This window comes from Nicotiana tomentosiformis, chromosome 2, assembly GCF_000390325.3.
Source record: "Nicotiana tomentosiformis chromosome 2, ASM39032v3, whole genome shotgun sequence".
Classification (NCBI taxonomy): Eukaryota; Viridiplantae; Streptophyta; class Magnoliopsida; order Solanales; family Solanaceae; genus Nicotiana; species Nicotiana tomentosiformis.
In genome coordinates, this window is record NC_090813.1 from 81,174,479 (window position 1) to 81,192,365 (window position 17,887).

Below are 17,887 nucleotides of genomic sequence, written 5' to 3' on the forward strand. Positions count from 1 at the left end.
ATTACTGCAGTAATTCTCATTTTTTTTGTAAGTGATTTGATTTGTTCATCTTTCTCTGGTATGTTAGTTATATATATATATATATATATATATATATATATATTGATTATTATCATCCTTCCACTTTTAATTAGTTAAATCATTTTTTTTTTTTTAAAATAGATATGATGGATAAAAATTGGTTGAATATTAGGAATAGTGGGGAAAATATATGATAAGGAAGAGATCAGATGTGCATGGGGTAAGATTTAAGTAATAAAGTGATCCTACAGAAAGGAACAAGACCTTAGAATTAATCTCACTGCCAATGAGAATGAAAACAGACAAAGGTATATTCTTTTTATACAAGTGCAAAAAATAGCCATACCCTGCCACCAATTTCATCATGAAGCACAGTTTGAATTGTTTCCATTTTGATCATCATCTTCCCCATCTTTCTTGAACTGACCAAGCAAGCATACACAGTTTGAATTAGTCATTGAAAGATTTTTTATCCCATGTTTAGAGCCTCTTAACAGATCTTGATTAAAATTTCTTTATATTTCTTTTTTGATTCTCTTCTGATACTTGAAGCTTTATGTCTATGTCTCATTTTTTTAAAGTTCTCTATATGTTTGTCCTTATTAGATTTATAATAAAATTAGTTTGTGATGCTTGTAGCTTTATGTCTACATCTTATTTTGAAAACTTCTCTGTATTTTTGTCCTAATTAGACTGAATGAAATTAATTTATAATGTTTGAAGCTTTAATTTTATAATAGGATCAATGGTGAAGTAAAATTAGTGAATTAATATTTTCTCTAGTCTGATCAATCATTTTCGTTTTATGTGATGTTGCAGGAAATGAAAGGAACTGGATGAGGAAAAAGTGACGAGTTGTGGTCGTGAAAATATTCAAGGATGTGGCAATTTTGGAGCCACACATATAGACCGGATGAGTATCTGATGCATCTGTAGAGATAGGACAACATGTAATCTGAGTCAAGGACCTTTACAGACCGGATGAGTATCTACTAACTCTCTCCAAATACCGTTTTTAGAAATACAATCGTCACGAAATGTAGCAAAAACTGTGCATCGCTCTCTAGAGGCTGGAAATTGTGCAAGTTAGTTTTTCTATTTTTTGTTATTTTGTGAAAATTATTTTTATTGATTGAGTGGAGCTACTAATGAACAATAGTATCATTTTACATTGCAGTTTCTTCCAGAAATAGAAAAAGAGGAAGAGGAAAATACATATTTAAAAGTTTAGATGTAAAAATTAAGTATGGTGGAAAAATCAAAATAATGATTCCAGATGACATTGATAGAGCAGTAAGTTCTGGGGCAAGAGATATTGTTAATTACTGTTGTTTGATCATAAGGAGCACTATCTCCAAGATGGAAATTGGAAAAAAATAGTTCTGAAACACGGAGAAGCAATGTGATTAAAGGTCAAGGTAATAAATTACTTTCAATATTGTATTCACTTTAAGTTGAAAGGTTTACTTATGTGGTTAGGATAATTAATATAATGTTACATATATTGTCAGGATAAATTTGAAGTTTGCAGCGGGCTGCAAGAGCATAAGTTTCGGACCTTTATAATTAGCACTATGCAAACACTTTTTAGAGCATGGAAAGCGCAACTTAGCATTCTGTACTCTAAGTACAGTACTACTGAAGAAAGATTGTCTCATCGACCTGAAGATGTTGAGCTTGAGGACTAAAAATACCTAATACAATATTTTGGAAGTCAGGAATTTAAAGTATTAACTTAATACCTGAAGTGTCACGACCCTAAACTCAAACTTGTCATGATGACGCCTATCGATGGTACTAGGCCAGCCGACTCCCACAATACTACAACAATTCATTCATAGATATGCGAAAAGGCATCTTGTATGGCAGAATTTCATAAAAGAAACAAGGGTTGAACTCAAAAATAGAAATGCAGAATGAAAAGCCCCAAACTTCGGGGTGTCACTGAGTCATGAGCAACTACTAAAAACTGGTCCGACAACAACAAGACTAACATATTCTGGGAAACATCCAAAATACAACTAATGGGAAGACAAAGAAGAAGAAAACAAGGTTGCGATCGCTGGGTAGCAACCTTGTTAATTCCAATGATCAGCTACAGGAATATCAACAGCCGCTACCATGATAAAAAATGGTCGGATCTGCATACAAGGTGCAGGGAGTAACGTGAGTACACCAACTCAATAAGTAACAGATATAAATAAAGACTGAAAAGCAGTGAAGGGCTAAATGCAAGTACCGTTCATATCCCAAGAATTTAGTAAAGTGCGGCATGATTTGTAACCAGAGTTTAAGTCAAATCAGCTTGTTTAAATAAAGTTCAAGTAAATCAATTGGAAATATCTTTCAATAGTTCTCAAACAAAGACTCAAAGCAACTATGAGCATGGATGATGAAATCATATACTGCCCATCGAGCTAATATCACTCAGTCCTCCTAATCACTCATGCCTCACCATCACTCATGCCTCACAATCGCTCAGCACTCGGTACTCGCACTCTGTAGGTACCTGCGCTTACTGGGGATATTCAGACTCTGGAGGGGCTCCTACAGCCCATGCGCTATAATCTGCACAGACAACTCACATGTTGCACGGACAACTCACATGCTATAATAATATATCTGAATCCGCACGGACAACTCACGTTCTAAGGTACAATACCTCACAAATAGTCCCTCGGCCTCACTCGGTCATAAATCTCTCGTCTCTCGGGCTCTCAGAAATCAAAGAAATCAGCCCAATCAACATAAATATGATGCAACAAATAGAATAACAGAGACTGAGTTATGATGTAAGAATGCATGAACATGGATGAGTACGGGATATCAACTAAAGCAGTAAGAGGATAGCAAGAAACGACTTCTAAAGGTCCAAACAATATTAGCATAAGGCCTAGACATGGTATCTTGCATGATTTACAGTAAATCTTTATAAAGCACATAAAGAGCATATAGCTACAACACGTTATTCAACTTTACAGTTGCTACAGGACAGACCAAGTCATAAATCCCCAATGGTGTACGCCTACACGCTCATCACCTAGCATGTACGTCACCTCCAAATAGTCACATGACACAAAAATCCGGGGGTTTCATACCCTCAGGACTAGATTTACAACCGTTACTTACCTCAATCCAAGAAAATCTCTATTCTGCAATGTCCTTGTCTCTAGAATCGGCCTCTGAGCATCCCGAATCTAGCCATAAGCAGTACAATACCATTAATATATGCTAAAGCCTATTCACTCACGAGTCTAACCATACAAAATTCATCATCATTTGGTCCCTCAAATCTTCAAATTATAATCTCCAATTTTCACTTCAAAACCCCACTACTTAGCTGAGAAATCAACAGAAAAGTACCATAGCTAGGACTATTAGAGCTCAAGCAACTTACCTCTATGAGCACCCTTGAATCCCTTTCAAATATCACCCGAAAAGCTCAATAGTCCGAGTTATAAATGCTGGAAATGAGCAAAAATCACGCAACTGCAATGCCGCACCTACGGAATTTCCATCGCAGATGCGAAACTCACTCAAGATCCCAGGTTCTGCATCTACGGCAAAATCTCGCACCTGCAAAAGTGCAACTGCGCATCTCCCTCCGCTTCTGCGACGCCAGCCAAATTCCTCCTCTCCGCATCTGCGCCCCAGGTATCGCATCTGCGGGCTCTCAGATGCGACAACCTTCTCGCACTTGCGGTTCAACAATGCACCTACTCCCCATAATCCGCTTGTGCGACCATCGCAGGTACGGGAACTTCATCGCACCTGCACCTTCTACCCAGCTCCTCCAATCTCGCTTTTGCGATCTCCCGCTCGCTTTTGTGGTCTCGCACCTGCGATGAGACATCCGGAGGTGCGATTATGACAGCTGAGTTCAACTTCAGCAATCCTCCAATTTCCAAACTTGTTTGGTTAATCACTCGGAATCACCCCGAGGCCCTTGGGACCTCAACCAAACATACCAACATATCCCACAACATCATACAAACTTAGACAAATCATCAAATCACTCAAAACAACATCAAAACACCAAATTACACTCGAATAAACTAAGGACTTCTAAACTTAAAAATTTCACCAACAATGTTGAAACCTGCTAAACCATGTCCGAATGACCTAAATGTTTACACACAAGTAAAAAGAAAAAAAACAAACCTATTCCAACTTTCGGAATTCCATTTCGACCACGATATCAAAATTTCCACTACCGACCAAAATCGCCAAAATTCTAACTTTCGCTAATTCAAGCCTAATTCTACCACGGGCCTTCAAATCATATTTTGAATACGCTCCCAAGTCTAAAATTACCTAATGGAACTAACGGGACCATAAAAAATCAAATTCGAGGTCGTTTACACATAAGTCAACGTCTGGTTGACTTTTCCAACTTAAGCTTCTACTTTACAGACTAAGTATCTCAATTCATTCCGAAATCACTCCGGATCCGAACCAACTAATCTGATATATCATAATGTAGTTGAAAAGCACAAAAGGAAGCAGAAATGGAGAAAACAAGGCTATAACTCTCGAAACGATCGATCGGGCCGTGACATGAAGATTTTGCCAACCAAAGGGCACCATTCAGATCTTTGAATGGTGATTTATTAATCTGTTGACTTGCAGGTTGTAAGTGAGAGGAACAAAAGAAATAGAGAAGAACAAATAACTAAGCATACTTTTGGTACAAAGTGTTTTGCAGAAGTAAAGGAATCTATACTTTTGGTACACATGTTTCTTTGTTATTTATATATTTATATATTTGCTTATATATTTTTTCTCCGAAACTATATTGCAGAGAAATCCTATTACTGGAGAAATAGACATACCGGCTAAAGTTTCGGAGATCCAACATACACGCAAGGATGATAGAGGAGAACTGGTGGGGTTGAATTAACAATCACAACAAATTCATGTAATTATCTAAAAAGACTTATTATATTTCTGTTTCTGTAAGTTACATTTAAAATATTTTATTATGTTTTTATGTAAATGATTATGCATAAGCGCAGGGTCAACTCCAGGAAGTTGTCTCTTAGTAACAATCTGAAGAGATCGAGCATCCCATGACTAGAGATGAGATTTTATCTTTCGTTCTTGGTGAGAGAACATGCTATGTTCGTGGAAAGGGATACAAAAAGAAGACTCGTAAAAAGAAAACATTCAGTAGGCAAACATAGAGGCCAGCTTGTCTTTTGCTATGGATATTGTGCGTCAAGAGATACAAGCCGAGATAGATCGGAAGTTGCAAGAAGAACATGAACAAATGGCTACTGAGTTGCAAAGAAATATGGATATTGAGTTGGAAAGGAAGTTGGCAGAGGAGCGTGAACACGCAAATGTAGAAGTAGGCAAGAAAATCCATCTAGAAGTGGACAAGAGGATGCATGAACCACTTTCTAGTTTTATGACCAGAATGCAACAGGTACTTGGTCCGCTCCTTCTTAACAATTCTTCTTCCTTCTCGGCATTTTTTTTTCCTTCCTTCTGGACAATTCTTCTTTCTCGATAATTCTTCTGTCAATATTTGCTCTTCATTCACGATTACTTGTCATGATTGCAATTTGCTTGGAAGATTTGAGTGTGATTGTTGTTCCTTCAGTTTATTTGATTTTTTTTAATTTATAAAATTTGTATGAGTAATTCTGCCAAGAAACTACCATCAGTATTTATTTTCACAACTCCATGAGGTGATTTATCCTAGCAGACAAGTTTCCACCTAGGAATAGGCTTAAGACTTTCTACTAAAACACATCATTCAAGCTATGAAATAGGATCTTCACATGAGGGGAAGTCTTTAGCAGCCTTCATATTCCAAAATATCTAGTTCTTCGTGTTGATATTCAATATTTTTCTCATATTTTCAAATATATATATTTTCAGTGCATTTATCATAATTACATTTGCATTTTTAGGGCCAAATTGCATATTTTGCAATAATAGCCCATATGCATGTATAATTACCTTATTTATGCAGAAAATGACTTTTTATATTTTTATAATATTTAAAATCATTTTAATCATCTTAGTACACAAATGATATTTTTTATATTTATTAATTACTTTTATAAATTATTTATTTATTAAATATTGGGTATTTAAAATCTGGCCCCAAATTTACCTTAATTTCGGGCCTAAACTACCCAATCCCAGCCCAATAACCTCTGAGCCCAAACTCTCCGCCTTGCGACTCAAGGCATCGGCCACCACATTGGCCTTCCCGGAATAATATAGAATAGTGATATAATAGTCCTTAAGCAACTCTAACCACCATCATTTCCGCAAGTTAAGATTATTCTATTTGAAAAGATATTGTAGATTACGGTAGTCGGTGTAGATCTCACAAGGGATACCATAGAAATAGTGCCGCCAGATCTTCAAGGTATGAACAATAATTGCTAACTTGAGGTCATGGACATGATAGTTCTTCTCATGCACCTTCATCTGTCTACACGTGTAGTGATGGTAGGCTATAATTGTGTATTTAAGTAGCTTATTGCACTGTAATTTATTGTACTTAATTCATGATTGAGCTTTAATTGATAGTATTTAGCACTTATTGTGTGTGTATTATGCCTTGTAGGAGTGATTTCGCGCTATGTATATGTTACAGAATGAATTTGAGTATTTTAGAGCTTTGAAGTCCAAGTAAAAGACCAAAGGATTGAGCCGGTATTCTGTTCGGGGGTCGAGGACCAAATCTGGACGTCAAAATGCACGAAAAGTATATACTCTGAGAAATTTTCACTATCGCGGCGCGTGGGCCACCGCAGATGTGCAAATCTCTACTGTCTATCAGAACTAGCTTTCTAGAATTTCCCATTAATGCCCCGCATGGCACGTCGCCCCATGCAGCGCGCTTGTACAAATTTTACAGAGTAAAAATACTATTTCGGCTGAGAAAAGATGATTTCGTCTGGGCCCGACACTACTTGGTATAAATGCATGGCAAAATATTATTTTCTGAACTTTTGACACATATTATACCTAGGGAGAATTTGGAAGAACACGAGCACAAGGATTTCATCATTCATTCCTCACTCATGACCCGAGTTTGGATCGAATTTATGTTTTCCTATACTTTAATGATAATTGTGATGAGTTGCTCCATATCTATGGAGTAATTCTCTTTAGGGTTTGATGGATTTAGTGTATTGATGATTGTTTGTGGATTAAAACACTAGTGTTATGTATTGAAGCATTTTTGGACGATTTAAGTGCTGCATCTATATTCACTTGTTCATGTAATCGAGAGAGGCATAACTTGTGATATCTTTGCATTATATTATTGGTTGAGTTCATTAATTTTTATTAGTAATTCAAAGAGGCTAGTTGAATACTAAACCTAGTTTAGAGAATAATTGAAAGTGATTTTCCTAAAGACCAAAGACCAACCCATTATGCATTCTTGCATATCTTCACGTGCTTAAATTGGTTCATCTTGAAAGGTTAAGACTTAATCGAGAGAGGAGTTTTTACTGAATGTTTGAACTAATAATTGAGTAAATTCAAGAGACTCACTTGAACATTAGAAGTGAATTGTCTAGAGTTAGATCCCAAACAATTTCTTGCACCTATCCTATCAACCCTTATCTTCTCCCACTGATAATGTTATTTGCTCATTCCCTGTCTCGAGAGACATTAGTCAGTAGATTTAGATTCTTAGTTAATTTTAGATATTCATCATAGACATCTTAATTATTGATCATCTTGGATATCAATCAAGCTACAAACTATGAGAATAATGTTTAACTTCAATCCATGTGGATACGATATTTTGATTAGCGAGCATAATTTAAGTGTGTGTTTTTCGCTAGTTTAATTTTGGCGTCGTTGCTGGGGATTGGTAATTAATAGTGTTTGAAATAGTTTGGAGTGCTAATTTAGGAATTTTGTTTCTTTTAATTTTATTTTTCTCTTTTTATGTTTGTTGTTTTTTGGTTGTGTGCAGGTTATAGGTTAAGATTGGTGCATGACTTGAGCTTCTGCGAAAGTAGTGCTACCATACAAGCCAGAGTAAGAAACAAAACTGCGACAACTGAGGAAGGAAAAAGATCTCACCGAGAGGCTAGAAAAGGTTAGGGAATCCTCAACCCAAGAAACTATGGCCGGAAATGGTGATGATAATGTAGATTTAGCTGCAAGAGAAGAAGCCCAACAACAAGAAAAAGCAGCACGGGGTGCTGAGGAAGCAGCTATTAGATATGCGCAAAAACATCTATGAAGACGAGAGGGGTCAAATACTTTATCAACATCAACCCTTGGTTGTTGACCACTTCAGAATTATAGCTCCCAAGCATGGGAGAACACTTGGTGATTATGCTAGACCGGTCTACAATCAAGGATTATCCAGTGTTAGACCACCTCCAATTGCAGCAAATAATTTTGAGTTGAAGCAAGGGTTGCTTCAAACCCTTCAGAATTATTGTGTCTTTAGAGAGGAGCCAAACGAATATCGAAACACACATCTAATGAACTTAGAGGAGATTATGAACACCTTTCAATATAATGGGGTGTCACAAGATGCATCGTACTTAAGGGCATTCCCCATTTCACTTAAATATGACGCCAATGAGTGGTTTCGGAGTTTTCCTAATGGATCGATCAGAACTTGGGAGGAGATTACTAGAAAATTCCTAGATAAATATTTCTCCTCGGCTAAGACATGAAAGATTAGAAGAGAAATACATAACTTCTGTCAGAAAGAGACTAAAACTATTTTTGAAGCATGGGAGAGGTTTAAGGAGATAGTTAAAACATGTCAACATAGCCAAATTGAACTCTAGATGCAACTCCAGGATATTTGGGAAGGATTGACATCGGCCTCGCGTAGAATATTGAGCAATGCAAATGGAGGTCCTTTGATGAAGAAGACTCTGGAGGAGATAGTAACAATTCTTGATGAGTTATCTGAAGATACTAATCAGTGGCCCTTTGCGAGTGATGAATGAAGAAGATCAGCTGGTGTTCACCAAGATGATGCGATACATGTGTACAGGTACAACTTGATGCTATGGCTAAAGAAATATGAATGTTTTCCTTAGCCTTGATACAAAACGAGCCTCACGCCGCTTATGATATATGTGGAAGAGGACCCCCTAATCATGAGTGTCAAGCCTCAACTGAGGAAGTGAATGTTGTGGGAAAATACAATTTTAATGCAATGAGTTAGAGGCACCCCATTTATTCATGGAGTTCTCCTGGGGGTACCGCGAATGCATGGTTACAAAATAACTCTATGTCCCAGGGACAAGGAACTCCAGCATTCCAAAGTCAGCATAGACAACAATTATAGCCTCAACATCCCTTTCAGTCTGGCATTCCAAAGTTAAGGTTTGATGAATCTAGTGTATTGATGATTGTTTGTGGATTATAAATCTAGTTTTAAGTATTGAAGCGTTTTTGGATGATTTAACTGCTGCATCTATATTCACTTGTTCATGTAATCGATATAGGCATAACTTGTGATATCTTTGCATTATATTGTTCGTTGAGTTCATTAATATTTCTTAGTAATTGAAAGAGGCTAGTTGAATCTTTGACTAAACCTAGATTGAAGAATAATCAAAAGAGGTTTTCCTAAAGACAAAAGACCAATACACTATGCATTCTTGCATATCTTCACGTGCTTAAATTTGCTCATCTCATAAGGTTAAGACTTAATCGACAGAGGAGTTTTTACTGAACATTTTAACTAATAATTGAGTGAATTCGAGAGACTCACTTGAACATTAGAAGTGAATTGTCTAGAGTTAGATTCCAAACAATTTCTTGCACCTATCCTATCAACCCTTATCTTCTCCGACTAATAATCTTATTTGTTCATTCCCTGTCTCGAGAGTCATTAGTCAATAGCTTTATATTCTTAATTAATTTTAGATATTTATCATAGACATCTCAATTGTCGATCATCTTGGATATTAATGAAGCTAGAAACTATGAGAATAATGTTTAACTCTAAGTTATGTGGATACGATATTATACTATACTATATTTGATTAGCAAGCATAATTTAAGTGTGTGTTTTGCGGTCGTCAAATTTTGGCGTCATTGCTGGGGATTGATAATCAATAGTGTTTGAAATAGTTTGTAGTACTAATTCAGGAATTTGTTTTTTAATTTTTTTTTTCTATTTTTACGTTTGGGGTTCTTTGGTTGTGCACAGGTTATAGGTTAATAATGGTGCATAACTCGAGCTTCTGCTAAAGTAGTGCTACCATACAATCCAGAGTTAGAAACAAAACTATGACAACTGACGAAAGAAAAAGATCTCACCGAGAAGCTAGAAAAGGTGAAGCAATCCTCAACCCAATAAACTATGGCCGAAAATGGTGAGTATAATGTAGATTTAGTTGTAAGAGAGGCAGCCCAACAATAAGAAAAAGTAGCACGAGATGTTGAGGAAGCAGTTATTGGAGATGCACAGAATATCTATGAAGAAGAGAGTGGTCATAGACTTAATCAACATCAAACATTGGTTGTTGACCAGTTCAAAAATATAGCTCCCAGGGCTGGGAGATCACATGGTGATTATGCTAGACCGGTCTACAATCAAGGATTATCGAGTGTTATACCACATTCAATTGTAGCAAAACATTTTGAGTTGAAGCAAGGGTTGCTTCAAACCCTTCTGAATTATTGTGCTTTTAGAGGGAAGCCAACCGAAAATCGAAACACACATCTAATGGACTTAGATGAGATTATGAACAACTTTCAATACAATGGGGTTTCATAAGATGCATCGTATTTAAGGGAATTCACCATTTCACTTAAATATGACACTAAGGAGTGACTTCGGAGTTTGCCCAGTGGATCGATCAGAACTTGGGAGGAGATGACTAGAAAATTCCTATATAAATATTTTTCCTCAGCTAAGATGGGCAAGATTAGAAGAGAAATACATAACTTCTGTCAGAAAGAGACTGAAACTGTTTTTGAATCATGGGAGAGGTTTAAGGAGAAGGTTAGAACGTGTCAACATAGCGGAATTGAACTCTGGATGCAACTTCAGGATATTTGGGAAGGATTGACACCGGCCTCGCGTAGAACATTGAGCAATGCAAAAGGAGGCCCTTTGATGAAGAAGACTCTAGAGGAGATAGTAACAAATCTTGATGAGTTATCGTAAGATGCTAATCGGTGGCCCTTTAAGAGTGCAGAAAGAAGAAGATCAACTGGTGTTCACCAAGTTGATGCTAATACATCTGTACAGGTACAACTTGATACTATGGCTAAAGAAATATGAATGCTAACCTTAGCCTTGATACACAACGAGCCTCACGCCGCTTATGATATATGTGGAAGAGGACTCCCTACTCATGAGTGTCAAGCCTCAACTGGGGAAGTGAATGATGTGGGAAACTACAATTTTAATTCATTGGGTCAGAGGCACCCCGATTATCCATGGATTTCACCTAGTGGTACCGCAAATGCATGGCAACAAAATAACTCTATGCTCTAGGGACATGGAGCTCCAACATTCCAAAGTCAGAAGATCCAGTAATTTCAGCCTCAATAACCTATTTAGTCTGGCATTCCAAAGTTAAGGTTTGATAGATTTAGTGTATTAATGATTGTTTGTGGATTATAACTCTAGTTTTATGTATTGAAGAGTTTTTGGATGACTTAACTTCTGCATCTATATTCACTTGTTCATGTAATCGAGAGAGGCATAACTTATGATATCTTTCCATCATATTGTTGGTTAAGTTCATTAACTTTTCTTAGTAATTGAAAGAGGATAGTTGAATCATTGACGAAACCTAGTTTGAAGAAATGATTGAAAGAGGTTTTCCTAAAGACAAAAGACCAATCCACTATGCATTCTTGCATATCGTCACGTGCTTAAATTGGTTCATCTAGTAAAGTTAAGTCTTAATCGAGAGAGGAGTTTTTACTAAATGTTTTAACTGATAATTGAGTGAGCTCGAGAGACTCACTTGAACAATAGAAGTGAATTGTCTAGAGTTAGATTCCAAACAATTTCTTGCACTTATCCTATCGACCCTTATCTTATCCCACCGATAATCATATTTGTTCATTCCCTATCTCGAGAGTTATTAGTCAGTAGCTTTCGATTCTTAGCTAATTTTAGATATTAATCATAGACATCTCAATTGTTGATCATCTTGGATATCAATCAAGCTAGAAACTATGGGAATAATGTTTAACTCCAATCTCTATGGATACGATATTATACTATACTATAATTGATTAGCGAGCATAATTTAAGTGTGTGTTTTGCGCTAGTCAAATTTTGGCGTCGTTGCTTGGGATTGATAATCAATTGTGTTTGAAATAGTTTGTAGTGCTAATTCAGGAATTTTGTTTTTATTAATTTTATTTTTCTCTTTTTGCGTTTGGTGTTCTTTGGTTGTGCGCATGTTATAGGTTAAGAATGGTGCATAACTCGAGCTTCTACTAATGTAGTGCTACCATACAAGCCAAAGTTAGAAACAAAACTATGACAACTGACGAAAGAAAAAAATCTCACTGAGAAGCTAGAAAAGGCGAAGCAATCCTCAACCCAAGAAACTATGGCCGAAAATGGTGATTATAATATATATTTAACTGTAAGAGAGGCAGCCCAACAACAAGAAAAAGCAGCACAGGATGTTGAGGAAGCAGTTATTGGAGATGCGCAGAATATCTATGAAGAAGTGAGGGGTCACAGACTTAATCAACATCAAACATTGGTTGTTGACCAGTTCGGAAATATAGCTCCCAGGGCTGGGAGATCACTTGGTGATTATGCTAGACCGGTCTACAATAAAGGATTATCCAGTGTTAGACCACCTCCAATTGTAGAAAACAATTTTTAGTTGAAGCATGGGTTGCTTCAAACCCTTCAGAATTATTGTGTTTTTAGAGGGAAGCCAAACGAAAATCGAAACACACATCTAATGGACATAGAGGAGATTATGAACACCTTTCAATACAATGGGGTGTCGCAAGATGCATCGTACTTAAGGGCATTCGCCATTTAACTTAAATATGACACTAAGGATTGGCTTCAGAGTTTGCCTAGTGGATCGATTAGAACTTGGGAGGAGATGACTAGAAAATTCCTAGATAAATATTTCTCCTCGGCTAAGATGGGCAAGATTAGAAGAGAAATACATAACTTCTATCAGAAAGAGACTGAAACTATTTTTGAAGCATGGGAGAGGTTTAAGGAGATAGTTAGAATGTGTCAACATAGAGGAATTGAACTCTGGATGCAACTCAAGGATATTTGGGAAGGATTGACACCGGCCTCGCGTAGAACATTGAGCAATGAAAAAGGAGGCCCTTTGATGAAGAAGACTCTAGAGGATATAGTAACAAATCTTGATGAGTTAACGTAAGATGCTAATCGGTGGACCTCTGAGAGTGCAGATAGAAGAACATCAACTGGTGTTCACCAAGTTGATGCTAATACATCTGTACAAGTGCAACTTGATGCTATGGTTAAAGAAATATGAATGCTGACCTTAGCCTTGATACACAACGATCCTCACGCCGCTTATGATATATGTGGAAGAGGACTCCCTACTAATGAGTGTCAAGCCTTAACTAAGGAAGGGAATGATGTGGGAAACTACAATTTTAATGCATTGGGTCAGAGGCACCACAGTTATTCATGGATTTCACCTGGGGGTACCACGAATGCATGGCAACAAAATAACTCTATGCTCTAGGGACATTGAGCTCCAACATTCCAAAGTCAGAAGAGCCAGTAATTTCAGCCTCAATAACCTATTTAGACTGGCATTCCAAAATTAAGGTTTGATAGATTTAGTGTATTAATGATTGTTTGTGGATTATAACTCTAGTTTTATGTATTGAAGTGTTTTTGGATGATTTAATTTCTGCATCTATATTCACTAGTTCATGTAATCGAGAGAGGCATAACTTATGATATCTTTCTATTATATTGTTGGTTAAGTTCATTAACTTTTCTTAGTAATTGAAAGAGGCTAGTTGAATCATTGACTAAACCTAGTTCGAAGAAATAATTGAAAGAGGTTTTCCTAAAGACAAAAGACTAATCCACTATGCATTCTTGCATATCTTCACGTGCTTAAATTGGTTCATCTCGTAAAGTTAAGTCTTAATCGATAGAGGAGTTTTTACTGAACATTAGAAGTGAATTGTCTAGAGTTAGATTCCAAACTATTTCTTGCACCGATAATCATATTTGTTCATTCCCTATCTCGAGAGTCATTAGTCAGTAGCTTTAGATTATTAGCTAATTTTACATATTAATCCTAGACATATCAATTGTTGAGTATCTTGGATATCAATCAAGCTAGAAACTACGGGAATAATGTTTAACTCCAATCCCTGTGGATACGATATTATATTATACTATATTTGATTAGCGAGCATAATTTAAGTGTGTGTTTTGCGCTCGTCAAATTTTGGAGTCGTTGCTTGGGATTGGTAATCAATAGTGTTTGAAATAGTTTGTAGTGCTAATTCAGGAATTTTGTTTCTTTTTATTTTATATTTCGCTTTTTACGTTAGGTGTTCTTTGGTTGTGCACAGGTTATAGGTTAAGATTGGTGCATAACTCGAGCTTCTGTGAAAGTAGTGCTACCATACAAGCCAGAGTTAGAAACAAAACTGCGACAACTGAGGAAGGAAAAAGATCTCATCGAGAAGCTAGAAAATGTTAGGCAATCCTCAACCCAAGAAACTATGGCCGGAAATGGTGATGATAATGTAGATTTAGTTGCAAGAGAGGCAGCCCAACAACAAGAAAAAGCAGCACGGGATGCTAAGGAAGCAACAATTAGAGATGCGCAGAACATCTATGAAGAAGATAGGGGTCACAAACTTAATCAACATCAACACTTAGTTGTTGACCAGTTCGGAAATATAGCTTCCAAGCCCGGGAGACCACTTGGTGATTATGCTAGACCAGTCTACAATCAAGGATTGTCCAGTGCTAGACCACCTCCAATTGCAGCAAATAATTTTGAGTTGAAGCAATGGTTGCTTCAAACCCTTCAGAATTATTGTTTCTTTAGAGAGAAGCCGAACGAAAATCCAAACACATATCTATTGGACTTCGAGTAGATTACGAACACCTTTCAATATAATGGGGTATCATAAGATGCATTGTACTTAAGGGCATTCCACTTTTCACTTAAAGATGACGCTAAGGAGTGGCTTCGGAGTTTGCCCAGTGGATCTATCAAAACTTGGGAGAAGATGACTAGAAAATTCCTTGATAAATATTTCTCCTCGACTAAGACGGGCAAGATTAGAAGAAAAATACATAACTTATGTCAGAAAGAGACTGAAACCGTGTTTGAAGCATGTGAGATGTTCAAGGAGATAGATAGAACGTGTCAACATAGCGGAATTGAACTCTGGATGCAACTCCATGATATTTTGGAAGGATTGACATCGGCCTCGCGTAGAAGATTGAGCAATGCAAATGGAAGCCCTTTGATGAAGAAGAATTTAGAGGAGATAGTAACAATTCTTGGTGAGTTATCTGAAGATGCTAATCAATGGCCCTCTGATAGTGATGAAAGAAGAATATCAACTGGTGTTCACCAAGTTGATGCTAATACATCTGTACAGGTACAACTTGATGCTATGGCTAAAGAAATATGAATGCTGACCTTAGCCTTGATACAAAATGAGCCTCACACCACTTATGATATTTGTGGAAGAGGACACCCTACTCATGAGTGTCAAGACTTAACTGAGAAAGTGAATGTTGTGGGAAACTACAATTTTAATGCAATGGGTCATAGGCTCCCCGGTTATTCATGGAGTTTACCTGGGGTACCGCTAATGCATGGCAGCAAAATAACTCTAGGCCCTAGGGACAAGGAGCTCCAGCATTTCAAAGTCAGTAGAGACAGCAATTTCAACCTCAACAGCCCATTAGATCTGGCATTGAAGATTTCATAAAGGCATTCATTCTGAAAACATATGAGAGGCGTGAAAGTCATATCACATCTATACGGGAACATGGAGTAGCTATCAAAGAACTAGGCATTGGTCTTCGTAACCTGGAAAGACAAATTAGGCAACTAGCCACTCTATTGTTTGAGAGGATTCCAGGAACTCTCCCTACTGATACTGAAAGAAATCCCAAAGAAATAGTAAATGTTGTAACTCTGAGAAGTGGGCAAGTATTGAAATGTCTCACCCTAATCCAAAATGACGTGAGACTTAAAATAGAAAGAGGGGAGCAGATGGAAAGTGAAGTTTATAAGAACAAGAAAGGCCAGATGAAAGCCGAGAAGAAAACGAAGGATGAAAAATCAATAAGGGAGGAACCTAAGGAGAGCAAGTATATGACTGCTCTACCTTTTGCTCAAAAGCAAATTAGAGAAAAGCTAGACAAGCAGCTTGGGATATTTCTAGATGTGCTGAAACAGGTTCATGTAAACTTACCATTCACATAAGTGCTCTCACAAATGCCTGCTTATGCCAAATTATTGAAAGATATCCTTACAAAGAAGAGGAAGATAAAGCAAACCTCAGTGGTCAAGCTCACTGAGCATTGCAGCGCGATATTGCAAAACAAACTACCACAAAAGTGTGGAGATCTAGGGAGTTTTACTATACCTTGCTCTATCAGAACTATTCATTTTGATAAATCATTATGTGATTTTGGTGCCTCAATTAATTTAATTCCATAGTCTATTTAAAGAAAACTAGAGAAGGAGATCAGAGAGATAAGGTATGCACCAAAATCTTTGCAACTGGCAGACCAGGCGACTCTAATACCCGAGAGGATAGTGGAAGATGTGTTAGTTCGGGTGGATAAGTTTGTATTTCATGTGGATTTTATAGTGATGAATATGGAGGAAAACAAGGAGGTCCCTTTTATCCTAGGAAGTCTATTCTTAGCGACGGGTAGAGCGATACTAGATATACACGAGAGAAAACTCATGCTTAGAGTGGGTGAGGAAACTGTGACGTTTAAGATGGATGGAGAAAAGGGGGTGAAAAAAGGAAAACAAGCTGTAAGTGTTGAATGGAAAGTGAAGGGCTTGAAAGAGAAGGCTGCGGTGAGCGAGAAAGATAAGTGTGGGGTGTACCACAAGAAGGCTGAGAAGAGGTTGTCTACATGGATGTGTGTATTAGTTCTGGAGCAGGGAATGGAGCCTGACTTCGACTCAGACCCCGACTAAATATTCAGAAAAGTTTCCTTTATCTTATGCTTTTAATTGTGTGTCATGGGGACATGCCACCACTTAAAGTGTGGGGTGGGGGATGTTTTGTATGCATGTATATTAAATTTCTGTTTGGTAATTGTAGTAATTAGAGATAGAAAATAATTGAAAAAACCACAAAAAAATTTAATTTTTTTGATTTTTCTCGACGATGGATATTATCGACAAGTTTCTTGAGGGATTAAAGTAGAAGAAAAAAGACAAAAAAAAATTATTTTCTTAAGTAGTGTAACAAGTCCCCTTTTGTTTTTCTTTGTACCGCGATTCTTTTCCAAGGGTTTGTTTGAACCGGATGTAGTTAGTTTTTGTTTTGTAGAGTAGTAGGAAACCTTGTGCTATGGTTTGAATTGGAGGAAATATTTCTTGACTTTATTATACCTTGAGAATGGTGAGTATTTTAGTTGTGACACTTAGGCTCAGATTTTGACACTTGTATAAGTACCTTAAATTGTATGATCTTAACCTTGTTTAACTACTTTGACTAGAGTGTCTTGATAGTCCAATGTTGAGTGAGTTATGTGCCATGTGTGTGAGAGAGGTTTTGTATTATTATGTGCATTGCATTTGATGTCTAGAACTTGCCCCGTGTGTTTGAAAAGAGAAATAGTAGTTTTATTCAGTCGTGGAAGGGATATAGGCATTACTGTTTTGAGCCAGTTATATGCTTTTACCCACCT

The 17,887-nt window shown here is 37.0% G+C and overlaps 1 long non-coding RNA gene and 3 other non-coding genes across 4 annotated transcripts; 1 reads left to right on the top strand and 3 right to left on the bottom strand.

The window, feature by feature from the left end:
- The first annotated feature begins 902 nt into the window (after nucleotides 1-902).
- Nucleotides 903-5,333, top strand: LOC117273931 (uncharacterized). Its single transcript, XR_011413490.1, has 4 exons — nucleotides 903-1,439; nucleotides 1,533-1,748; nucleotides 4,823-4,939; nucleotides 5,037-5,333. It is a non-coding gene; the product is annotated as an uncharacterized lncRNA (long non-coding RNA).
- A 3,360-nt stretch (nucleotides 5,334-8,693) lies between these two features.
- LOC117273932 (small nucleolar RNA R71) lies at nucleotides 8,694-8,797 on the bottom strand. The gene has a single exon (XR_004503963.1). It is a non-coding gene; the product is annotated as a small nucleolar RNA R71 (small nucleolar RNA).
- A 2,109-nt stretch (nucleotides 8,798-10,906) lies between these two features.
- LOC117273933 (small nucleolar RNA R71) lies at nucleotides 10,907-11,013 on the bottom strand. Its single transcript, XR_004503964.1, has one exon. It is a non-coding gene; the product is annotated as a small nucleolar RNA R71 (small nucleolar RNA).
- Nucleotides 11,014-13,124: 2,111 nt separating this feature from the next.
- Nucleotides 13,125-13,231, bottom strand: LOC117273934 (small nucleolar RNA R71). Its single transcript, XR_004503965.1, has one exon. It is a non-coding gene; the product is annotated as a small nucleolar RNA R71 (small nucleolar RNA).
- Nucleotides 13,232-17,887: the final 4,656 nt, after the last annotated feature.